The sequence below is a fragment of the Pteronotus mesoamericanus genome, unplaced genomic scaffold (genome assembly GCF_021234165.1).
Source record: "Pteronotus mesoamericanus isolate MK-2021 breed Mesoamerican mustached bat unplaced genomic scaffold, CSHL_Meso_final contig_124, whole genome shotgun sequence".
In the NCBI taxonomy this organism is placed as follows: domain Eukaryota; kingdom Metazoa; phylum Chordata; class Mammalia; order Chiroptera; family Mormoopidae; genus Pteronotus; species Pteronotus mesoamericanus.
Window position 1 is genome coordinate 1,189,661 of NW_026555051.1, and position 26,670 is coordinate 1,216,330.

The following is a 26,670-nucleotide window of genomic DNA, read 5'->3' on the forward strand; positions in this document are numbered from 1 at the left end:
ACTTATCCTGGTCACTAGCAAAGGTGGGGACAGAGTGGGCTAGAGATGCCTGAGGAGAGACTGGGGAAGGAGGCTTTGGGGAGAGAACTGAGAGAGTAACCAGCGGGATCTCGGTGCTGACTCATCTCCCATATGGCAGCAGCCATCTTGTTCAGGCAAGCCACTTCCCTGAGCGACACTAGCATTACAAGACACAACAGCCCCATCCTTAGGAGGGACACTGCCTTGCTCTGCGGTGTCTAAGCCTGACTGCTGAGTTCAGAGCGACTAGATTAATAACTGAAGGAGACAGTCATGGACAGTAGATTCCTGGAATTCTCGAACACATTGTCTATAAGGTCAGATAGGTCAACATCTGACATCATTAGAAGTACATCCAGAAAGAAAAAATAGCAGTCTTCTACCATAGAACTTTACACCACAAAGTCAGAAAATCAAGCCAGATCAATTAAAGAAGCCGAAGCTAAAAAGAAGGTCTCACAAATAATGGGAAGACAAAGAAACATCCTCCAATTTCAGGGGAAGGAGGAATCCCCAGAAAGAGAACTTAATAAAATAGAGGCAAATAAACACTCAGATATTGAGTTCAAAACAATGGTTTTAAGGAAGCTCAATGAACTCAGTGAACTCAGAAAGAATTACAGAAAACTACAGGGAAACTATGAGGAACTTATTGCAAACTATATCAGCATGAAAAAGAAGATGGGAACTATCAATAAAAGACAAGAGCAAATGAAGAATACCATTTCTGATTGAAGAACACAGTAGAAGGAATCAAAAGCAGGCTAGATGAAGCAGAGGAACAAATCAGTGAGCTGGACGATGAGGTAGAAATAAAAGCTCCCAGGAAGAGCAAGAAAATGAAAAAAGACTCAAAAAGAATGAAGAGGTGTGTAGGGAAATGCAGGACAACATAAATTGTAATAATGTCTGTGTAATAGGGATACCAGAGGGCGAAGAAGAGGAGGAAAGGCTAGAGAACCTGTTTGAAAAAGTAATGATGAAAAACTTCCCTAATTGGGGGAGAAAAAAAAGCACACAAATCCAGGAAGCACAGAGGGTCCCATTCAACAGGAACCAAATGAGGCCCACTCCAAGACATATCATCATTAAAATGGCAAACATCAAAGACAAACAGAGAATACTAAAGGCAGCAAGGGGGAAACAGGCAATAACATTTAAGGGAACCCCGGTACGGCTAACAGCTGAATTCCCCACAGAAACACTACAGGCTAGAAGGGAATGGCAAGAAATATTCCAAGTCATGAAAAGCAAAGGCCTGCAACCAAGACTGCTCTACCCAGCTAGGCTCTCAATTAAAATGGAAGGTGAAATAAGGAGATTCCCAGACAAAAGAAGGCTGAAAGAATACACCTCCAGCAAACCAGCATTGCAAGATATGCTAAGGAGACTGCAGTAAGATGAAGAAAAAGAGTCTATGAATACCCAGTCCCTTCAATGTCACCAATACTTGATATTACCAATATATTTTATACTTATTAATCTGATTTTGACAATGATGTTACTTTAATTGTTCCTTTATTATTTGTTGAAAATAAACCTGTTTTTGTATATTTCTTGCCCATTTCTATTATTTTTAAAAAGCTTTAAAGGACTTTTTGGTATTCTTTACCCCTGTCTGATTAAATGTTTGTAGAATTTCTCCTAAAGGAACTCCCCAAAACTATTAACCCATTTTTAGATGTGTTGCAAACACATCTTTTCCTATTCTATTTCTTGCTCTTTAACTTCTTTTATATGTATATTAGTGTATAATCTTAAATGTTTAATGTAGTCATATTATCAATATTTTCCTTTATATCTTCTGGATTTGAATATGTTACTTCAGGGTAAGAAAAATATTATTTTGTATTTTCTCCTAAAACTCCTTACATTTTTACATATTGGTTTGTAACTCACCTGAATATTTATTGTATAATGTGTGAAATAGGGCTCTATATTTGTTTTATTTCAAGTAGTAATGGTCCATGTACTTTATTTGTTGAATAGGTTTTATTTTTCTCATTGATTTGAAATATCAATATAATCATATATTACATTATTAGAAAGATATATATGTTTGTTTCTAGAATGCTTATTTTATTTCATTGATCACCTTGAGTATTTCTGTGCTGGTGTCATGTTGTTTCAATTGTTGAGACTTTATAAAGGATTTAATTTTTTTAACACTTTATAATGGATTTTGACATTTAAAAAATAAATAATTAAAATTAATCTGCATTTTAAATAAAATAAAAAAGAAGGAACTCCTACCTTTTGTGACAACATGGGTGGAACTGGAGAACATTATGCTAAGTGAAATAAGCCAGTCAGTGAAAGACAAATACCATATGATCTCACCTATAAGTGAAATCTATTCAACAACATAAACAAATGAGCAAAATAAACCACAGGTATGGAAACATGGAGCAGACTGAAAGTGACTAGGGAGAATAGGGAAGGATGACAATGGTGAAAAGAAGGGGAAGGGACTAGACAAAGAACATGCATGAATGATCCATGGACATGGAGAACAGTGTGGGAATTGAATGTGGAAGTGGGGGGTATGGGTGGAGGAGGGTGAAGGGGGAAAAATTGAGACAACTGTAATAGAATAAACGAGTTAAAGAAAATAAATAACACTAATAAAACCTTTAAACTATAAAAAAAATTAGACCTTCACTGACATTTTTAATATTCATTGATATCGAACATATGAAATATTTATGTGCACTTATATCATATTCTATAATGTTTTTTCCCCTCATTAATTGTAACAACATTACAGCAACAGTGATAGCAAGAGTAACTGGTTTCTAAGGAATAAGCATGTCGTAGCTAGCTATGAAATCTCTTGATTATTTGCCAAATGATTGCTCCTTAGATTATCTATTGCTGATTTTCAGTTGTACATAATAAATTATTAAATTAAACCACTCATGCTGGTAGTTTATTCTAAAATTTCCCCTGTCTTGATTCTCAATCTATGTTAAAACTACTGTCATGTAGCTTCTCTCATCATTCTCTTTCATGCTCCTTACTAAATCGAGCAGTAAACATTCTAATGTCATATAGAAAGAGCGTCATTTATTCTTTGCTATATGGGATAGCTACCATTACTACCTTTTTAAAATTATGCATTCTAATTTTGCTTAAATACAACTAAACATTTCTTTTCCTATGCTACCCTTCCTCTTCCTCCTTCCCTCCTCCTCCTCTTCTTCTTCCTCATGCACTGACCCCGCTTTATGTATTATGTATGCCTACCCTTAAATATAATTACTCCATAGTTTTTTTATATTTGGCTGTTTTTTTCTCACTAAACATTTTTTCAGGGTATCCGTTACCATGTTTTTATTGTTTACCTCCTTAGAATTTTATTTCCAGAACAATTTTTTAGAGAGATTTATAAATATTTTTAAAGCTTTATATTCAAGTCTGTTATACATTCATACTTTGATTGACAGTCTTTTTAAGCTTAACATATCTCAAATGGAATCCTTTTCTAAACCAGTGTTTCTTCTTTCAGTGAGACAAACAACTTTATCACCCAAGCTTAAAATTAACTGTCTCTCTTAAGTTCTTTTTCTCTTATGCATTCAGCTGATTTTTACATTCTCCATCTGAAGAAATATCTCAACCTCTCCATCTCTATTAGTAAAGTCATGATTCAAGTCTTCACCATTGCTTCTGTGTTCTGTGTCACCTGCCCAATTGTCTTTCCGTTGTCAGTCATGTCTCTCTCAAACCTGTCCTCTAACATGATTGTAATGCAAATGATGACATTCTCTCTTATTGTAGAAAACTAATAGAAACATCAATATAGATGTAAATATCAATCCCTTTTTTGACTTCTGTTGATCTTTCTAACCATCCTTAAGACTATTCACTTCAGCAACATTCAAAAGCTTGGGATTTCTTATACCTATTGTGTTTTAAATTTCCTTATTTTTATTGTTTTTTATTATCATTTAGTCCCCTTATACCCTCCTACCCCCTGCAATCACCACTCTGTTGTCCATGTCCATGAATTCATTTTCCCTTTTTGCTCAATCCCTCCACCTCCTAATCTCCCCTGACTCTCTAGCTATTGCCCTGCTCTCTATGAGTCTGTCCTCATTTTCCTTGTTAGTTCAGTTTGTTCATTAGATTCCACATATGAGTGAAATCATATGGTGTTTGTCTGTCTCTACCTGGCTTATTTCATTTAGCATAATGTCCTCCAGGTCCACCCATACTGTCTTAAACGGTAAAATTTTCTTCTTTTTTTACAGCTGTGTGCTATTCCATTGTGGAAATGTCCCACAGTTGTTTTATTTACTCATCTACTGATGGACACTTGGGCGGCTTCCAAATCTTGGCAATTGCAAATAATGCTGCAATGAACATAGGGGTGCTTGTGTTCTTTCAAATTAGTGTTTTGTGTTCCTTTGGATACGTTTCTAGAAGTGGGATCACTGGGTCAAAAGGAAGATCCATTTGAAATTTTTTTGAGGTATCTTCATACTGCTTTCCACAAGGCTGCACCAATCTGCATTCCTGCCAACAACGTGAAAGAGTTCTCTATCCAAAGTTTATAAACAACTTATAAAACTGAACATTAATTTTCTCTCTTTTGAATATTTTCCCTTTCAAAAACCTCTTGGCCTACATAAATATTACTCATAATTTAATAGTAAGTTTTAGTGTCATTTTCTGTAGTAAAACTTTTAAAATCATAACTCCTGTCTCCAACACTATAGAATGGATTAAATAGATCTCTTTGGTACTCTTTTATAAAATCATATAATCTGAGGATTATGGGAATTTTTACTCTTTTTCAATTCAGGTTCTACTTATTTTTCTTACTGTATTGTAATGCCTGGGTCCATCACTACAATATTAAATAATAGTGGTGAGAAAGGGCATTTTTGCTTTTCTCTTGGTTTTAGGATAAGGTATTTAGTCTTTCACCACTAAATATGATTGTTGACTCTAGCTTTTAGATATTTTATATGTTACTGTTTCATACTTGTATTCCTAGTTTATTAAGAATTTATCACAAACAATTATTATATTCTATAAAATATTTTCTTCTGCTATTGAGAGAATTTTTGAGCTTTTGTTCTTTATTCTATTAATGTTGAATATTATATTGATTTTCTTATGTGTAACCAACATTGAATCCCAGGGAGAAATTCTACTTGATCATAGTTTAAGAAGTTAACAATTGTGTCCTACTTTTAGTTAGGGAGTGGTAGCTATCACAGTTCCTCTCCATTTCTGGTAGTGTGTGGTGTTGTAGATGTGCACAGGTTCTGCACAGCTTAGGGTCTTTGACTCTTGCTCCTCATCTCCTTGTTAAATTTTTATATGGTCTACAAATTTAAGGATTACATAAAATAATCACCTGAAATTTTAGCTTACAGTAATTGTTTACTCCTAGGTGCCCCCCACACCCCACCACATTCTTGGCATATTTCTATGGTCATCTCCAAATAATGTCAGTCCTATAGGCTGGACCATGGAGCTGTGTGTAGAGTGGATTTGATGGGAATTATCCCTGAAAGGTATGGAAGCAAGTTTTTTCATCAAGATTAAGTAGATTTTCTTGAATACATACTTCTAAATTTGCTTTTTGTTTTTAGCACAATGTCTCTTTAGCACAGGTGATGTAAATAGTTATTCCTGAAAATTTTTCCTAATTACATTCTTGTTTTTGGTAAAAGAGGATTTGTCAAGTTTTTCACACAGCTATTCTAAGAGTCTTTTAAATAATAACTTCTATGGGATAAAAGGAAAATATCAGTTTGTATATTTTTTCACAAAATTTTTTAAAACATTTTACTTATTTTTTAGTGAGAAGGGAAAGGAGGGAAAAACAGAGGGAGAGAAACATCCATTGTTTGTCTCTTGCCCTCCCCCAACCAGGGACTTGGCCCACAACTCAAGCATGTGCCCTGACCAGAATCAAACCAGCGAACTTTTAGTTTGCAGGATGGTGCCCAATCCACTGAGCCATACCAGACAGGGCTTTAATGAAAATTTTGTTTTGAGGAAATTAAGATGTTTATAAGAAAATCCCCCAATAGCCTAATAGTTCTAGATACAGTGCCTGTTTTCTAGATAATACAATATGAAGTTTGTCACATTAAACAGCTCCTGCACACACATTTCTATTTTTGCTTTGTGTAAATTTTAAATATTTTCTCTGGTTTCTGTGTTTTCAGATAATTCTTCTGTTAATCTTACTATTGGTTCCCTTTTAAATTATCAGTCTCATTTTATTTAACTTTTAAGTTTTTTGTTATCCCAAATGTTCTTTACATTTAACACTACATTTCAAGGTATGGAATCATTCACACAATACTAGTAGTACAATTTTAACATAAAAGTTTGACTTTATTGAATAACAATATCTTCACTATTGATATTTTTGGACCAGATAATTTTTTGTTTTGAGGGCAGTCTTGTATTTTGTAGGATGTTTTGTAGCATTCTTGTCTTTTACCCAGTAGATGTCAGAAGCAACTTTCCAGTTATGACAAAATTTATCTAAGACATGGTCACCAAATGTCTGTTATGGTAGGGTGGGGGAAACACAATATTGTCCCTCATTGAGAATTACATATTCAAAGCATTGATATATGAATAATAGAAAAATTATAACTTTGACATGATAATTTAGAGTGTCAAAAGTGCCTGAAAATAATTCTTGATTACTAAAAGCATTTTTTATAGTGTATAGTTTTTTATAACCTGATGGCTTCACTACAACTTAAACCTGTGTATTTTCCAACAGATTTCAGACATAACTCTTGAATTATTATGGTAATTAGTATATTCAATAACTTGTATTTAATTTGATGAGCATAATTGAATGCCTTCTTGAACATGTCCTGAATTTATAGAGATCCTTTTTTCATTTACTAAATTGCTGCTAATAAACTTTATCCAAAGTCATATTAGAAATATAGATTGTAGGTGCTCTGTAGCTAAATTGAGAATTATCAAGAGAAATTATTTGACTCCTCATTATTTAGGAAACTGGAAACATTAAATTTATATAAAATCTCTTTTCTTATAGTGTGTGGTGATATAAAGGCTTTTGATTTAATAAAATGTTTCTATTTTTCAGAATATTTTACATTTCATACATTTTGCATTATCTGCAAGAATTCTACCTTAATATTAATTTTAAAAAATTGACACTTTTTTAAAGTTGATATATATCACAAGTTAACATGAGAAGCATAAACATGAAGTGCATGTACAAGAATGTCACAATAGTATGGAGTATCATGAGAGATCTATAAAAATTAAAACATTTATTCTAGTGATTCAAAAGTGACTTTTTTAAAACAGATTGGCCAACTTCTATTACTTCCATATTCCCCTGATTATGTCTGAAAAAACAAATTATAAATCCTTGATTCTGATAAAAGGCATTTTCTAAAACACTTTTAAAAGCATATGACTTACGAGTACACACATATGGGATAGTTTTCTACAACAAGAATTGTATCCCATGATGTATTCCTGGAATACAGAGAATATTAGTCACTAGAAGTTCCAGAAAGTGTAGCTATTCACCTAATGAGACTAAGAATTTTGTAAAAATAAAAAAAAAGATTTAAGAAAGGTGCCATCAGGTTACTGTTTTACATCACTTTCAGAGCTTGGTAGGCCTTATTTAAATTAGGTCTATCCTGTCCTACTAGTGTGTGTGTTTTGCATGCATGTGTGTTGGAGTAAAGTTTTGTTTAGTGGAAAGAAAAAGCAAAACATGGAATATGTCATTAATTCATTCTTTCATTCATTCATTCTTTCAAAATTTTACTGAGAATCTTCTACGTGCTAGATACTCTGTAGTCAAGAGAGAAGAACCCTGGTTCTTTGAGGGACCTTGTGCTACCATGTTGTCTTGTCTTTCTGGACTGTGTTCCCAGCTCAGATTACTATTTAGCCTCTGTTGAAGTAAGCAAACTAATATTCTAAATAGTACATGATACATGAATAGGACCTTACATTCTACCCATGCCATATTCTTTTCTAGAATTCCATGATGCCAAAGGGAATTCTTATTATAGGCTGTCTGGAAAACATATTTCAATCCATAATTGATAATTTATTTGTTTATTATTTGTATATGCCACTAGCTTATAATTAATGTGATGACAAGGCCATGTCAGTTTTATCCCTCTCCCTCTTTACTGATATTGCAATGCATATGTGGTGTAGTGACCCATTTTCAAAAATGTGTCAAGGGGTATTACTTCTGGATGAAATGATTGTAAAATATCACTAGTAAAATTGTTTCAAGTCTTCAGAAATCAACACTGAAGTTTGAGTACTACACTGTTGCCTGACCAGCTACCCAAACCATTAGGTCTTCTAATAACCTCTTTTCATGGAGCTCTTTAAAGATTGGAATCCAGATTAAGTTGGCTGGACTCAGGTTTTGGAAACCAACTTAAGCAGTACATGTTTTGAGTCTGAAATTGTCCCAGAATATTCTTAACTATGGATGATTTAGAATACACTTTGGTAAAACACTTAAGATTTCTAAAAATGAAAATAAATGTATATCACCCAAAATCTACATAGATATTAACATACTGATAATTTTTCCAGTAACATAAAATCTGCAGTCTTAACAGAGTGTACTGTCTTAAATAATGACATGTCCAACCTAATAATAAAAAGATGACGTGACAGTGATATCCATGAAGGAAACTTAAATTATGTACTATGGTTCACCACAGAGGTATATATGTAATATTTAGTAATATTTAGTACCTAACAAATTTTATTTAGTTATTCATCTCCATTATACATATTATTAAACACCTGAGTTGTGCACAGTGGCTGACAAGTTTTTATGTGGCCATAGAGGTTGACCTCTGCCAAAGTAGAAAATTCTTCTAGAATAAATAGCACAAAGTTTCTCTAGGCACTCTTCAATAAGTATAATCTCATCAATTGATTTCTATCACTGCATTTGTGTTAAGTGGCTGATATAGAAAACCATGAATACTGCATTCTCCTTCCACATACTTTGACAGAAATTTGAAAAAGAGAAAAAAGAAAAAACAGGAAAAGTCTTTAGGATGCAGATAGAAATTTCTGCTTTGTATGAACTACCAATTTTATGTATAAATCCACAAAATTTCTTTGAGCTAGCTACACATTCTTCCATACTAAATATTTTGTTTCTCACAAGTTCTTCTGGAAAAAATGGAATTTTCTTGTATTTTAAAACAGAATTTGTTTTGCAGGATATTTTTCACACATGGTTGGTATTTTACTAGCTATTATTAACTAGTGATATAAATGATGTAGTTATTTAAGTCTATGTTCAGTAGATACTAATCTTGAAGAGAAATATTTCACTTATTTAAATAACATTCACCAATTTTAGAGAAAGAAAGCTTTCCTTGAAATTATCAGTCTATGTAGTTTTAACCTCATATTATAGTTTCAATGATATAGTTCCTGAAGATCATGAGCATTCTGTATTAACTGAAAAAAAAAATTATTCTAGTTCAGGCTTCAGGCATGCTACAACCTCAGTAACAAGATCTGTTAAAGAATGAGTAAGATGATACTAGATAGAACTGATTGAGCTTAATTTTTAATTTCTCATACTTCTCAACTGGAAGAATGCAGTTGGTCACCCAATGATTCCAGAAAATTAATATATTTACACACAGCATGGACAAGATCAGTTAATTTGGAAAATGCAGAGAAAATATAGTTTCCTAGAATTTAGTTTGGTAGGAAATTTATTTAACCTACCAAAGACACTATTCCAGCTCTCTAATATTCAGGCAGGAATTTCAACCTAGCAACAACAACAACAACAACAACAACCAAAAAAACAACTAAAATTGTATATGGGAAAACAGAGCAGAAGCCTGATTTTCTGTTTTAGGACAACATGTTAAGGAATAGGAGCAGGCTGATAACTGTGCAGCAGGGATATACTGAGAGTTCTCCATAAGTACCTCCTATTCCAAATCTGAAATAAACCTACCATGAAGCTAAGAATTCTAATATATTCCATTTCTTGGCCAGAATTTATTCTAGAATCTATGGGTCTTTGTATAAGTGTAAAAGACATAAATTATATGCAAATAATTGTGTTACAAGCCAGAATCTGTTAGAAGTAGTCATAAAAACACATTACAGTTTTGGAAATGAAATGTAAATTAAAAACTAGAAATATACCATCATGTTCAAAAGTGGGTGGGGAAAAATGTAGGTGTTTTGATAATGCATGATACACTTCCCAAGGACACAAAGATGTTGGAAGTAGTCTCTCTATTCATTAAAGCAAAATATATTTCTCTTCTCCTCTTTCTTCTTGTCATTTCCTCTCCTCCTTTTCTCACTCTCCCTCATTCCTACTGTCCCTTCTCTTTCTCATTTTGAGAAAATTAATCAGGAGATATATGGATAAAAGTAAGGCCTCATAAACCCTTTACAAATAAAAAATACTATTTATGCTCTGAGATAATGTATATCATTTAATGTTTTACCTGTGGATTTTATTTGGAAAGTTCACTTCATGACATAGTGTGATACTTTAAAATATTATCACCAGATATTACACTTAGTAGCCTAAATAATGCAAGGTTTAATACTGGGAAATGTTATACTTTTTTTTTTCTGTTCCCTGACTTCATGCTTAATAGGCATGTTATTGTCATTTGTTATCTATCTTCACATTCACATTTTTCTTTTATGAAAGCATCACATGGAATTAACCAAAGCACTATGTATTATATATATGTCTTTATTTTCAGAGCGTAACTGCTATTACCAGAACATTAACTTTCATATTTCTTCACTTTGCCCTGGAAAAACTGACAAATTTAACACTTCATTTAATAGGTATAATGTTTCCTGTTTAATTTTTTTTTTTTCTGTTGTATTCTTTGTAACTTCTTGTGCTGTGAGTATCAGTCAGTGTCCCCTTGAATTGGTTTATGTGTTTGTGGCAGAAAACAAGTTCAAAATCTATGGGGCAGAGATTTGGAATAAAAACTCAGAATTTGAAAGAAAATTACAAGTTGAGCCAGCAGTCCCAAGGCCGAATTTCTTCTCTGGCAAAGCTTAGTTGTTGCTCTACAGGATTTTCAGCTGATTGGCTGAGGCCCACACACTTGATGAAAGTTAGTGTACTTGAAATCAAGTGATTGGTGGTGCTAACCACTACAAGATGCTTTCATAGGAGCACCTAGATGAGCGCTTGATTAAATAGCTGGATACTATGGCTATAGCCTTGTTGACACATAAAACTAACAATTGCACTTTACCTCTTTTCTATTATAAAAGTTATGGCATGGGAACAGTTTAGGACTTAACAGTATTACATTAACAATTTTAGAATGTACTCATTCATTGACCCTTGGAATCATAGAGTACTTTTAAATTCAGTCTTTTAAAAAAAAATATTGTTCAATTACAGTTGTCCCCACTTTCCCCCCCATTACTCTCCACTGCCTAACCCACCCTCCATTTTCCACATTCAATCCTCCTCCCCGTTGTCTTTGTCCATGTGTCCTTTATGCATGTTCCTTGACCCTTCCCCTTCTTTCTCCTAATTTCCACCCCTGCTCTGATTACTGTCAGTTTGTTTTTTTTTCCATGTCTCTGATTCTATTTTGCTTGCTTGTTTGTTTTGTTGATTAGGTTCCACTTATAGGTAAGATCATATGATATTTGTGTTTTACAGCCTGACTTATTTCACTTAGCTTAATATTCTCCAGTTCCCTTCATGCTGTTGCAAAGGGTATGGAATTGGAGAGTATTATGCTACGTGAAATAAGGATATGGAACTGGAGAGTATTATGCTAAGTTCAAAGGGTAGGAGTTCCTTCTTTCTTTAAAATTCAATCTTTAAATGCAGTACTGATGGGTTTTACCCTGTTCTCACAGAGTCTCCCTGCAGGTCACTGAGGATACATGAAAATAAAATAAGTCCTTCCAGACGCTCTTGGTCTGCCAGGAAAAAGGGGCGGAGATTCCCTCTAGTGAAGAATGCCCTGAACCCTGCTCTTGAAGTGGCTTTTATTGAGAACTACAGGCATAGGGGTATACAGCAAGCATGCAAAACTCATCTATCAATGTCAAAAGGCTATGTTAAAAGAAAACAGATAGAGGTCATAGATAACAATTGTAGGGACACAAGATATTTGCCTCAGGTCAGGGACTGGTAGACAGAGTGGCACCCATATGGCCCTGAAATCTGGGAGACTGATCACATTCCATGCTGGACCCCAAACATCAGGACTCATTAACTGGTGGGCATTCTTATCAAAGTAAGTTTCAAAGGATTTAATGCATTCTTTTTCCAGGCCTAATTGCCCTGGGGGACTGCCTGATCCAGTTTAGGGCTATTATCTGCCTTTGGTATTGTTTCACTGACTCAGGCAGGCAGGTAGAGCAGAGCAGCCAAGGGATAAGGAGACTTCTTTCAGATAGAATGAGGACTCCGGCCATGACAAAGCCAAAGTGTGAGGGTCTTTTGCCCCTTCTCCATGTCCCCCAAGTCCTTCCCTGATGCAACTGTGCCTGTCTTAGGTTGCCCCTGACATTGAGGGGTCTTACCCATCATTGACTAATGAACCACCCTCTGGGGCCAAGCAGGGTGATGTGATGGGACAGGTTTTGTCTCCTCAGTGGCTTACTTTCCCAAGGCCTCCTTTCTCAGCTCCAGCCTTGGGGCCCTCTCGCCTGTCAGAGAGGCTGCAGTCCCTGAAAACAGGCAGGACAATTCCCAGCATGGTACAGGAATATAGCATCCCAAATCTTTCTAGGTATACATAAATATTCCCCAGCTTGAGCCCAGTCTAGCAAATTAAGCAAAAATGATATGTGAAAAGTTATATAGACATAAGCTTAAGTCTTTCTAAGAAGTAATACAATTTTAAAGCTGTATTTTCAAGGGTCACATACAAACTTTAAGGTTGAATAGTAAGTACTATGTGTCTTTTTGGATGGTGGTCTCTCATAGTTGGCTATCAGGTAATTATACAAATATAATGTAGATACTATCAAAACACAAAAGAAAAACTGGGCAGTCTGGGCAGCAATTGAAGCTGCCAAAATAACATGAGTCTGGAAAGATGCTTTCTTAGGTAAGTAGCATGTGGAAGGAAGATTGGATTCTACTTACAGGGAAATATTTATGCATAATTTGGAGGTATGAGAAAAAAGAAAACACAATGCCTTGGCAGAAAACCAAGCATTTTAGCATCATTGCTAAAATCGGTGATGCTCTGAAACATTAATGGGAGATGAGTTTCTTGAGGTTAATAGGATACCAGCTGTCCAAAGACTATGTACGTTTTCTTTAAAAATGGGAAATTGTGTGTGTGTGTGTGTGTGTGTGTGTGTTTTGTTTCTGTTTTTTGGTAAAAAATACAAATCTGCTTTGGAAAAAATATCCCTTTACATCCAAGGCCCTTTTGGAGACATAAATGCATAGCAATGATAACTATACACAATAGTTTTTTAAATACACATTCCTAAAAAGAGGGTTACATGATGTCAAATTGCTTCATATTTATTTTAACAACCATAAAATTTAGAATTATATCTTAATTATATCTTATTCAACTTATTATTTTAATACTACATGAATAGAGCAAAACCACATAGTGACCTGGATGATGCTATGGCTTTTAAAAATGACAAGAATATACATTTCTTTAAAATTTTAAATCTCCCTTTATCATTTCAATGATTTTCACTTCTTTTCTCTAGCAGCTTATTTTTTAAATTGAATATATACAAAAGAATTAACAAAACTATGCTGTACCTTAAAGTGGTAGTGAGGAAATCAGTTCTCACTTAGATTTGCATAGCATCCCACAAAACCACCATGTGCAGTCATGTTGCATCATTACAGTTGTACAGTTTTGTAGAGTGTGAAAACCATTACTCTCTAAGATGCTACATTAACTGTGCAACTGATAGAAATATCCATTTGTATAAAATAATTCTTGTCAGAAATAAAATTTTGTTATTGAAATACTAATTGAATATTAATTGAAGATGAAAATCTTTTTAATGTATTAAATCAGGGAAGGGAAGGGAAGGGGAAAGTCAAGGAACATATAGCAAGGACTCATGGACAAAACCAAAGGGGAAGAGCTGAGGGAGAAGGGAAGAATGTATTTAAAAAGTAAATAAATTAATTTAAAAAAAAATAAAAAAAAAAAAGAACTTCCTTCTTATGTGTTGTATTTTCCCTTTTATTCCCCCACATGCTCTATTTCTCCCAGTCCCTTCTTCCTTCAAACCCATTTTCTTCACCATCTCTTCTTTCTTCACCTTCTTTTTTTCTTCTTCTTTGCCTTCTCTCCAATACAACATTCACAGAGACATGATTATCTTGCCTCCTATAATATATGAGAAATTTAGACTATTTCCTGCCAAGCAATAAATACAATTAAAATCTTTAACAGCACATGTTTGTTTGTTTCTCTAGTGCAGAGGGAGTTTGTTGTATTTATAAGAACAGAACAACAGCAGAGCAAAAGGTGAATTTCATGCCCAAATATGTTGGGTTTCTCAGAAGAATGAGCCTAAAATTTTTTTTACAGAATTTAAAAATGATAAGAAATTGTAATTGTATTGTGTATCTCTTACTTCTTTTTTTCCTCTTCTTTAGAAGGCAAATTTAAAATTAACATTTTAGAAAGATATATATATATATGTGTGTATATATATATATATATAGACAGATAGATGTTATGAATTTGAAGTATGACTACAAGAACAATTTTGTACATTATATTTATAAAGTATGTTTGATTTTTTCCCCCAACTTGACTATTTTAAGGGAGAATTCATCATTATCATCTTCATTACTATCAACATCTTATTTATCATAGCTATAGTAGCTAAACTTTACATATATTGCCTAATTAATTTGAACATATTACTGCATGTATGCTCTCTATTTTACCATTAAATATGTAGTGGTTAAATGACATGTCCAATATAACATATTCAATAAATATAGAAGCTGAATAGATTCAAATGCCATGCTCAGCACCATTTATATAGTAAAATCTGCAAAAATTAGAAAAACACCTCCAACTTGTTCACAGTGTTGATTGTGGTGGCATAATTATGGATTGATCTTATGGTTATTTTTGAGTGTTATACTAGGCAGTATTTTATATAGTTCCTAAATTGAATATATGTTTTTCTATAATTTCTTTTAAATTAAGGCATATTGAAGCACTGAAAGAATTTCCACTTCATCAAAAAAAAAAAAAAATAATGCATTTGATATATCTATCTCTAAACAAATTATTTTTTAACTTAAATATTCTTATACTTTGTTTCTTCTTGATGTATGAGGATCTTTTAATTGATCATGTATCTTTAGATCCATGTGTCATTGCTAGGTAATATACATGAAGACACATAATATATTGGCATTATTGTTAGACTAAAGTCTCCAGATTTGCTTTGCTTTCTTCCTGCATTCAAATACTCTCACAAAGGAAACAATGAACAAAGCCAGAGCAGGAATTCACACATGTGTCTAAATTAGCTCTCCCACACTTTGATTTTGGATAGTATATTATTTAAAACACAGACAGAAAAAATTATTTGATATTTAACCAGAAATGGTCAAGCATTCAATAATTTGTTAAGGTGCTACAATATGGAAAATATAAAACCCTACTTGTTATGTAACTGGGGCAGTATGAGTCTCATGTACTCTTCTTCCTTCATTGAGCATTCTTGGTGGGCAATTCATTGATCAGTTTAGAGCCATCATGGCAATGTCCTATAGAGAATATTGACTTGAACAATTAATGTAAGTGAAAGATACTCTCTGATGCCCCTGCAGCTCAATTTAATAAAGACTTATGTTTTCCTAATAACCAAACAACAACAACAAAACCTAAACTTTATAATGTTAAAATGACATGATAGAGAAAATTGAAATGTGAGTGGAGAAAATGAGATAAATTCTGAACACTGGGCCTAGAAAAATGGAATGGAGAGATCAGCTTTTAGGTAGTTCTTGAAAAATAACTGAAATTTCTTATTCTTTATATTCAGAATAGTATTATATTCTCTACCTTAAAAAAATAATAATACCTCTGTTTCAGATAAAACAAATACAATGGTCAAAATAGTTTATATTAGATAATATATAGAAGAATGAGATGGATTACAGAAATTTAACCCATACCTAATATATATTAACCACTGTCAATGTCATTAAAATCAAATAAATCTTCAAAGTTTAACAAGGCTACAGTGGTCCATATGTTATAAATAAACTCTCTATTTTGAGGCTTTTGAAAGAAATCAATAAATATATAAATGTGTATTTAATTCCAAACTAATTTATAAAGTCATGCAGATTTATTAACCCTAGGCATATTATTTAAAGACTAACCAACTTGAGTTGTATGTATACAATTCTAAGATACTGACACGTATATCTTGCAGGCTACTGTATAAGCAACAACTCAATGCTTTAATGTAGCTCCCAAATGAGCAGTTCCCTTTGCTGCTTCATTAATATAATTGGAACTAGGACTTATTTAGCTCTAGCCAAATGATTTCAAAGGCACTGATTATTTTGTGAGCCCCTTTGAACAGAATTTCAGAGCAGAAGGGTATATGCAAGAAGAACATAATTACTGATGCAGTTGAAATTCCTTACAAATGAGAAAAATTAAAATTTGGCACTAACAAGGTGGTTGCTGAAGCCCCACTTTTTCTAATTAAAGGTTCATTATTTTCCTTTAAAAAAAATTCAGTGTAAAAGTTATGAGAATTAGTACCTAGTGGATAAAACATGGTATAATATGTAAAGTGGCAAAAAGTTATTTTATTAAAAGTTTTGTGAACAAAAAAGAGAGTCTATAATAAATCTGACAAAAACTCAACTGTTAGGGCAATCTGGTTACAAATTCCTAACTGGGCGGGTACTGGAGGGTAATCATCCTTCAGGCCTATATAAAGATTTATCTTTGCCTTAAGTGAGCCCTGTCCATTGATCTTGTGCATCTAGAATAACATAGTTTAGAAATTCCAGCTTAATCCTCTTTTTTTAGACTCAAGGGAGTGGTAACCGCTCTCAAGAGAGCAAATAATCTCATTAACTATTCTGTATCTTACTTTCTCTATCTTCCTTATGTCCCTTCCGTAACTCCAAATGCATGAAATAAACTGCACAACTCTCATTCTCCAGAGCATTTGAAATTTTACTTCTGGCATATTGTCAGTTTGGCTCCAATAAACTCACAAAAATTCTCCACAGGTTTGGACTTTTCTTACATCAACAATTTACATTTCAATTAAAATTCTCTATTATGAATATATAACTATAAATATATCAACCTTGATTTGAGGTCTTAGCTTATTTCAAATAAATTAATAATATGTAATGCTTAATATTCAACAGATGCTCTAAAAAGTGCTTACAAGATAGCACACTAATTTCAATCCTTTACTCTTTTTCATTCATTATAATATGTATTGAATGCATACTATTACCAAGGAATATTGTGTTAGGAAGCATGGTAACAACTTCAATATCTGTTTCTTTCTCTCTTCTATATTTTTTACTTTGTGTTCAAAAATCTATTTAAAAGTGTGTATATATGTATATGTATGAATATATTTACTAATACATTTGCATAATTCACAGAATTATGAGTAAGAGGGATAGTAGGCAAATAAAAGCAATGGATATGATGTCTGTAATGGATTTTTCTATTATTTCAGCTGTATTAATGTCAATATAAATATAAATATTTTCATATATAAAATACTCAAATATTTTATTCTTTTTTTATTAAATTTATTGCAGTGACATTGGTTAATAAGATTACGAGATCTGTCCATAAATTATCTACCCATAAAATATGAAAAATACAGACATTTATTTAAAATACAAGATGTAAGAAACATTGTACCCCAGACAATGATGCTTTAGTCCTCTTCAAAGCAGACACATTGGAACCTCACACAGTTCTCCCAACTTCCACCAGCTGCCCCGTTGTAGTTTTCTGAATCTCATGAATTTCATCAATGATTTGAAATCTCTTCCCTTTCAAAGATGATTTTAGTTTTTGAAAAAGCCAGAAGTCACAGGGCACCAAATCTGGGCTGTAGAGGAGCAAGTCCCCTGGGTGATTTGATGCTTCTCCAAAAAACTGCACAAGATGTAATGCCTGAGCGGGTGTGTTGTCATGATAAAACTGCCGATCACCAGTTGCCTGTAGCTGTGGCCTCCTGAATCATCCAAATAGTTTCTGTGGAGGAATGTTCAAACTTAATGCACAATTTGATACAGATTCATTGGTCCACTCGCTCACTCATTTTGAATGTGACAGCCACACAGTACATGCTCACTTAACCATGTCACACAAACCCTACTCATTTTATTAACAGCGGCTGGACTTTTTCCAGAAAGACCTTTGTATAATGAGAATGGTTTATAAGACAAAGATGTAACCTGGCAGCCAAGGAGAGTGGACTGGAATGCGCATGTGTGAACTATGATGACTTCACTGTGCTAGTCAGTGGGGGTGGTAGATTGCTGTTGAGTGAGCATGTGTGTACTGTATGGCTACCGCATTAAAAATGACTAAGTGAGTAGAGCAACAAATCTGCTTCAAATTTTTCATTGAGCTCGAACATTACTCCACAGAAACTATTTGGATGATTCAGAAGACCACTGCTATTGGCAAATGGTCCCTTCGTACTTCCATGGTGCTTTCTGTGTACACTCTATTTAACTGAGCACTGGAAAGCTGCCTTAAATCAGAGTGAGCTCCCAACCTACCTGTAGATCCATCAGCAAAAGCTGAAACACTAATTGGCTCAAAATGTTTCACACTAAGCAAAGTAGAGCAAGAGACCATACCTAGGTATCCAATGTTAAAAACATAAGAACAAGATTAACAATAACATCAACAACAAACTGAACAGAGAAATCACTGGCCACACACTACAGGGAAATTACTGGGTAGATTTAGACAAGGTGAGTTACTAAAAAAAAATTAAGAAAAATAAAAATGTTATGAGACAGAGAAATTATAATCTACAGTTGCTTACATATATTAATAAAAATGCAATTTTTGAACATCTAGAAGACATATGAAATATCCAGAGAAATAGAAAGTGCAATGAATACTCTGAAGATACAGCAGTCAAAATAGACTAGAAAAATGTTTAAAACTATTAAAATGTGTTTAACCTCATTAAGAGAGACTTTTTTTACTCATAATTTAATGAAGAAGAAGAAGAAGAAAGAAAAAAAGAAGAAGAGGAGGAAGAGAAGGAAAGGAGGAGGAGGAAAGGAGGAGGAGGAGAAAGGGAAGAAGAAAGAGGAGGAGGAGGAGGAGGAGAAGAAGAAGAAGAAGGAGAAGGAGAAGAAGGAGGAGGAGGAGAGGAAGGAGAAGAAGAAGAAGAAGGAGGAGGAGAGGAGGAGAGGAGGAGGAGGAGAAGCAAAAAGGAGGAAAATACATAACATCATAGAGGGGAGGCTATGAGGCTAACTCTTACATATATTATTGCAAATAAAATTGTTCCAACCCCTAAATAGGGGAATTTGGCAAAATTTATTCAAATATAAAATCCATATGCCCTTTGCTTCCCAGGGAAAAACTGATAAAATTCATATCCTTATCCATCTTATTTGAAAGTAGAGAAATGAGTGGAGGAAGGAAGAAGAGAAATATTTCATATGTATTTTATATAACTTCTTCATGTGATTATAACACATATATTGAGCTAGCCAAAAGTTTGTCTGTTTGTTTGTTTTTTGTAAGATGGCTCTAGTAGCACTTAGTTGTTTTTAACTTCATTCAAAATAATTTTGTTAATCTGTATTTTCACAGCTGTTATATTAGCATGCATTAAAAATTATTAAAATTGATGTTTTGTATAGTCACTTTAATATTGAAGATGAAAGAAAAATATTTTCAGCATATTATGCTTTATTTCAAGAAAGAAAAATGCAACTGAAATTTTTAAAAAATGCAATTTGTGCAGTGCATGGAGAAGTTTCTGTGACTGACTGAATGTACAAAAGTGGTTTGTGAAGTTTTATGTTGGAAATTTCTCACTGGATGATGCTCTACAGTAGGGTAGACCAATTAAAGTTAATAGCAATCAAATCAGGATTTAGAACAATCAATGTTATACCACATAGGAGATAGCTGACACACTCAATATATCCAATTCGAGAGTGTTATTGGTGAAAATAAAAAAATGTGTCTTTTATTTTATGGAAAAAGCTAAATGGATTTTTTGGCCAACCCAATAGCTAGATAAGGAATTGAAAAGCAAGAGATTTGGCTTTGGGTAGTGGGCACCCAGTGTGATATATAGATGATATATCACATAATTATATACTTGAAATCTATAAGACTTATTAAACACTGACACTTCAATAAATTTGATTTAATTTTTTTTTAGAAAGCAAGATAAGAGAATTAATCCAATGGTGTACCACTTGATATACATAGGGGGAGAAGTCCTTTCTGAGGAGACTTTCTAGCAGCAATACAAATAAAGTTGGGAATGGATATCTAGGTTGATGAAAACAGAATGTAATAGAGATAGAATGAGCTTGAGATATTCAAGAAAAGATAAGAGTTTTTTGTGTTGGAAATCATAAAGCAAGTTTTAAAAGGGTAGGTGATGAAATTAGACATTACCTGTGCATAAGATCATGCTGTGACAACAGAACATGGTAAAGACTGGATTTTCAATATGACAAAAACAAGAATTTGAGTCAGATAGTAAATTTAAGTGGATCTCTTCAGCTTGTGGGGAAAAGATTAAAGGAAGCCAAGAGTAGAGGTAAGATGATGAATTAGAAAGTTATTACATTATTCTACAAAAAAAGCATTTTGGTTTAGGATGGGATGATAACAATAAAAGAGGTGTGGCTGGATTTGGAATATATCATAATTGAATTGCAGACCTGATATGGTGATAATTTGAATATAGTTGATGGAAGTAAGAGAGGATTTTAAACTATTACCAAAAATTTTTCAAGAAAAACTTGTGACTCCATTTACTGATTAGAAAACTACAAGTTAAATTTTATGATTGGTGATTTTAAGATATTTATTATAGATCAGAGTGGTAATTTACAATAAATGATTTGATGTATGAGTGCTTAATGCAAGGGAGAAATATTTTAAGTGGTAGAAATAGATTGTATTATCCAGTGAAGATGTGTATCTAAGAGAAAACTTTCATTTGCAAAAGTCTGGGAACACTCCAACATTTGGAAGAAAAGGAAGAAAAAAATAGAATCCAGCAGAAAAGCCTGGACATAAGGAAAAGGACATAAGAATACAGTATCCCGGTAGCGGAGGTGAGTAAGTTTTTTTTGTTGTTGTTTTGTTTTTTTAATTTGTCTCCCTGTTTTAACATTGGGAGTGATCAACTATCTCTACACGCTTTTGAGCAGTTAAAATAGATGAGACTATTGGTAGTTTGAATGTGAAAGTTACTGTTGACATGTCATGAATTGTTTCAGTCTACTCATAGAGATAAAAGCCTGATTAGAGTGGGTTGAGGATAAAACTGGAGGTGAAAAATTTGGGTTAGCAAATATTGATTAGTTTTTCAATGAGATTTGCTTTCAATAATAATAGAGAAATGGGCCAGAAGCTAAAGAGTGATTTGATGCAAATAAATGTTTTTCTAAATGTGTATTCTGAATAGAATGATAGAATAGAAAGAAAAATACTGGTGCTGCAAAAAGAGAGGTATAGGGAAGAATAGTTGTGAATCCCAGTGTAACCATGCAAACTGGGTTTTGGCTTCCTGGCATCTTGATTTCACATGACCCAATGATTTGTGCTGAAGGAAACGGGTTTTGATTAGCAGGGTTCTAACCTTGAGGGATGGGGAGCTGAGAAAACTTCTGCTCTGAGCCCTTTCCCACGGGACACATAACTTCTCTTGCTCCCAAAAACACTACAAGCCAAAATCACATCCAGAAGTTCACCATATCCATATATGTCCTTAAGCTGGTTATGCAAGCAGATCTCCATCCTCTCTGGAGTGCACCTGCAGGTTTCAGAGTCGCCATGATCTCGCAGCAGCTTCCTCCTTCAGAATCTGGAGTGTGCTGTTCTCAGGCTCAATGTAGTGATTCAGGGAACCATGTGCCATGCTATACTGTCTCAGAGGCTGAAGGCCAGGGAAGCATGTGCTCCTGCATGGGATTCTGCCTCCAGGAGTGGGCTTCCATCCTCTGCATGGCCTAAGCCCCTCTTGGGCCCCACATCTCCTGGTCCATAAGTGCTCCCATCTGTGTGGGGAGCAGGGCCAGAGGTCCAGGATGTCCAATTGCTAAAAGCCTAGAGATAGGGAGCTTGTATCAAGGTTCAAAGTCCAATATCAAGAGCCCCCATAGAAAAGGAGTGGCATCCTTCAGAAATTCAGAAGTCTGGGGCTTAGCATTCCAGGTCACAGTTCAGCTCCAAGAATCTCTAATAAGCCTGGATGCACCAGCCTAAATCCTTCTCACAGTGTCAGTGTTTCTCCTCTGGAGCTACCTTTACTCCAGCAATCAGCTCGCCAGTGTGGCTGTGTGCTTGGCCAGGCAGGTCCCCTGCAGTGCTGCCAGCTCTACTGCTGTCTTCTACAGGCAAACCTCCAGACAGATTTTCTAACCTTGTGTCAGACCTCCTGGCCTCCATGCAGACCTCACAGGCAGATTTTCAGGCAGAACTTCATGAAGACAGATCTCGTGGTAGACCTCTCTGCAGATTGTCAGGCCTTGTGACAGACCTCCCGCTCCAATTTTAAATGCTTGGCTCAGAAATTCCTGCATGTCTGAACATCTGGCTCTTCCTATGGTGTGTTAGTGTCCACCATTTTTATCAAGCTCCGCAGTGTCTTTGACCCTCTTTTGGCTGCCATCTTTAATTAGGGCAAGAGGTCCCAGGCATGTACAGGCATCTAGGGTGGATCTGCTCCTGCAGCTCACACAGGCAATGTATGAGCCTCCTCCCCCATCCCACCAGAATGTCAAAAGTCTCTTTGCCAAGTCACTCTACCAGTGCATGTCCTCACAGCCACATACACAGTTTTGCCCTGGGCAGCAACAGCCTTCTTCCACAGCTCCTTCCTTTAGAAAACCATGGGCTGTTAATCTGCTTTTGTTATGCAACGTACCTCAACCACTGTACATTTCACTTTCTGAGGTATTCTTTCCCCCACCCCACTGTACCTTTTTGCATGATTTGGGAGAGATGGTAGTGTTTCCCTATTTTCAGAGGACCCACTTTCTGTAGTCTATTACAACAGGGCTTGTAGAGGACATGGTGTTTTGTCTTTGTCATCTTGGGCTGCCATAACAAACACTAGTTGGATGACTTAAAATACAGAAATTAATTTTCTCACAGTTCTGGTGGCTGGGAGTCTGAGATCAGATATCACATGGTCAGTTTCTGGTGAGAGTTCTCTTTCTAGCTTGCAGAGAGCCAGCTTCTCACTGTTCTGTCACATATCTGAGGGGTTGAGGAGAAGGGGGAGAGTAGAGTGAAGGGAGAGAGGTAAAGAAGTCCCTTGGTCTCTGGTGTCTTTTCCTCTATGTGATTTAATCATATCAAGAGGATTTAATCATATCAAACCCACCTTCATTAACTCATCTAAACCAAATTGCCCTCTGAGAGCCCCATCTCTAAATACCATAATATTGGGGGTTTGGATTTCCACATATGAATTGGGGGGTGACATAATTCAATCTGCAGTATCATTAATAGAAATATAAGTAGATTGGGGGGAAAATGGCCTTAGACAAATTCAGCAAATGTTTTCTTTTTCCTTATAAATGTGGTTATACATTTTTATTTTGATATAAAACTCTACATGAGATGTGATATATGAGTTGTGATGAAGTTGCCAATGCCACTAGGACCTCCTGCCCATGGAGAAGAGACAGTCTGTTACCAGGAATTGGTACATGGCTGAGAAAAACTTTTTATTTATATACTCTCTTATATTTTTGTTTCATTTGTACCATGTCCTAGCATTTTCTAATACACTTGTAACACATAATTTTGGCAATTGTTTTAATATTTCAAATCTAAAAGGAGAATAAAGTGAACAATTTTCACTCTTTTAAAATTGATATACTGTGTGTTAGCTTTATGTGTTTATGTTATAGCTGGAGAATATTTTTACATATAAATTTGTAATTTTAGGGAAAACTATGGCTAGAAAAAATTAAAACTAACAATATTCAGACTCCAATCTGTTATAATTGTAGTTAAATATAGTTCTACCTTTACAAATATATAAAAGTCAGTTAGATGTAGTAGTATATTTTACTTTTTGCTACTCAGATACATTACCTGGAGGTGATTAATTGAATTAAACTATTTACAAACAATTTATTTGTCATAGAGATACTACAGCATTAGCATTGTAGTCAATAAAATGTAGTAAGAAAATATAGAAAATTCAAAGCAATTTTAAAATCAACATCTTTCTATTTCTGTTAAATATTTTTATAATCAATGAAATGTATATCTTTTATATTTATGTAATTATTAGAAAGATCCCTTATGAAGTTTTTTAAAACTACTTGTCAAGGAACATATAGCAAGGACTCATGGACAAAACCAAAGGGGAAGAGCTGAGGGAGGGAAGGTGGGAGGGGGCAAGGGAAAGAGGTGGGGGGAAGGCAGAGACAAATGTATTTAAAAAGTAAATAAATTAATTTAAAAAGAAAACAAAATAGAATCCAAAAAAAAAACAAACTACTTGTAATGAATCAAAATATAAACACCTAAAATATGCTATATTCAGAGCTAATAGCATTTTTGAATTATACTGAATATTATAATATCCAGTCTTCTATTACAAAAAAAGTTTTCCTTCTAAATCATTGCTAAAGCTAATATATTCACATATTTTACATTTATGAACAACAAAATACATTCCAAAATATAATTGCTAGTTGATATTTTAATGTGTCCACTTGAAGTCAAACAATATCTATCAGTATTATCAATTCTAATAAAAAGGGTCAGGTTGAAATAGTTCACCTTTTTATGGCATTCAGTTTTTACAGAATAAAAGCTTTCTATGATTTCTTTAACTAGAATATGAATCATCTTATCATTATCATTTTAATAAAATATCAGGATCATTCCTCTGGATTTCATAACCATATCATGTGCTTCTTATAGTTCTGTGCTCTATTTCCTGAATCACAATGGACATGGAGGACTACAATTTTACTGTATTTTACAATTTCTTTGTGACTGGCAGTTGTCTGACAGTGAATTTATAATTTCATTGAAATCAGAGATAATATTGTTCATGTTATGCATCTTATATCCAGTAAAATTTAGTAAATAGATGGCTTTATTTATGTTTTACTTTAATGTTAAAGACTCTTAATTATTTGCTTAATTTTGATAAAAGTCTTGTGGACACTGAGAACAGTGTGAGGATTGCCAGGGGGAGAGGGGAGTAAAAAGCTGTGAAGGAGTGAGTATAGCAGCTATAAATGGTGATGGATGAAGACTTGACTTGGGGTGGTGAACACACAATATAGTATATAGAGGATGTGTCATAAAATATTGTACCTGAAACATGTATAATTTGTTAACCAATGTCACCCCAATAGATTCAATATAAAGAAAAAGTAATCTCGAAGTATTAATTGAGGATAAGAACTATTTAAGTGTATGGTGCAAGTTTCTTCCGAGTGCCCCTTCTTTTTCAAGGTTCTGTTGGTGCCTTAGTATGTTGCCACTGACTCTCCATAAGTCACTATTTTATTCTCCCTTTACCTTACCATAACCACCTGCTCTAAAAATAAAAAAAAAATCATGGGAATACAACAATTTTGTTCAGTTCTAGGACTCTTGTGCACATTCTCCAGCTTCCAACCAACAAGCCAAAACCCATGTTAATAAAGAAGTTTGTTTTAAGTACAAGTTTTTACAAAATTATAAAACTGTAGTAGGAAACCTAGATGACCTCGGTTATGGGGTGTGTGTGTGTATGTCTTTTTTAGACATAACACCAAAGGTATAACCATAAAAGAAATGAATGATATGCTGGACTTTGTTAAAATTACAAACTTCTAATCTGCAAAAGACAATGTCAAGAGACTTACAAGACAAAGCATAAACTGAAAAAAATCTTCCTAAAAGACACATTCAATAAACAACTGTTACCTAAAATATATTAAGAACTCTTAAACTCAAAAGTGAGAAGCAACCTGATTAAAAAACAATCCAAAGGCCTTAACAGACATCTCACCAAATAAGACATACACATGGTAAAGATGCATATTAAAAAAGACATCTTGCATCCTATGTCATAAGGGAAACACAAATTAAAACACTACACACCACTAAATGGCCAAAATCTGAAACACTGATAGCACCAAATTCTGGTGAAGATTTGGAGCAAGAGTAGCCCTCCTTTATTGGTGGTGGAAATGCAAAATGGTACAGCCACTTTGGAAAACTGTTTGGCAGTTTCTTACAAAACCAAACATACTATTACCATAAATTCTAGCAGCAGTACTTCTTGGTATTTACCCAAAGAAGTTGAAAACTTAATGTTCACATAAACACTTGCACATGCATATTTTATAGCACCTTTATTAATGATTGACAAAACTTGGAAGAATTATGATGTTCT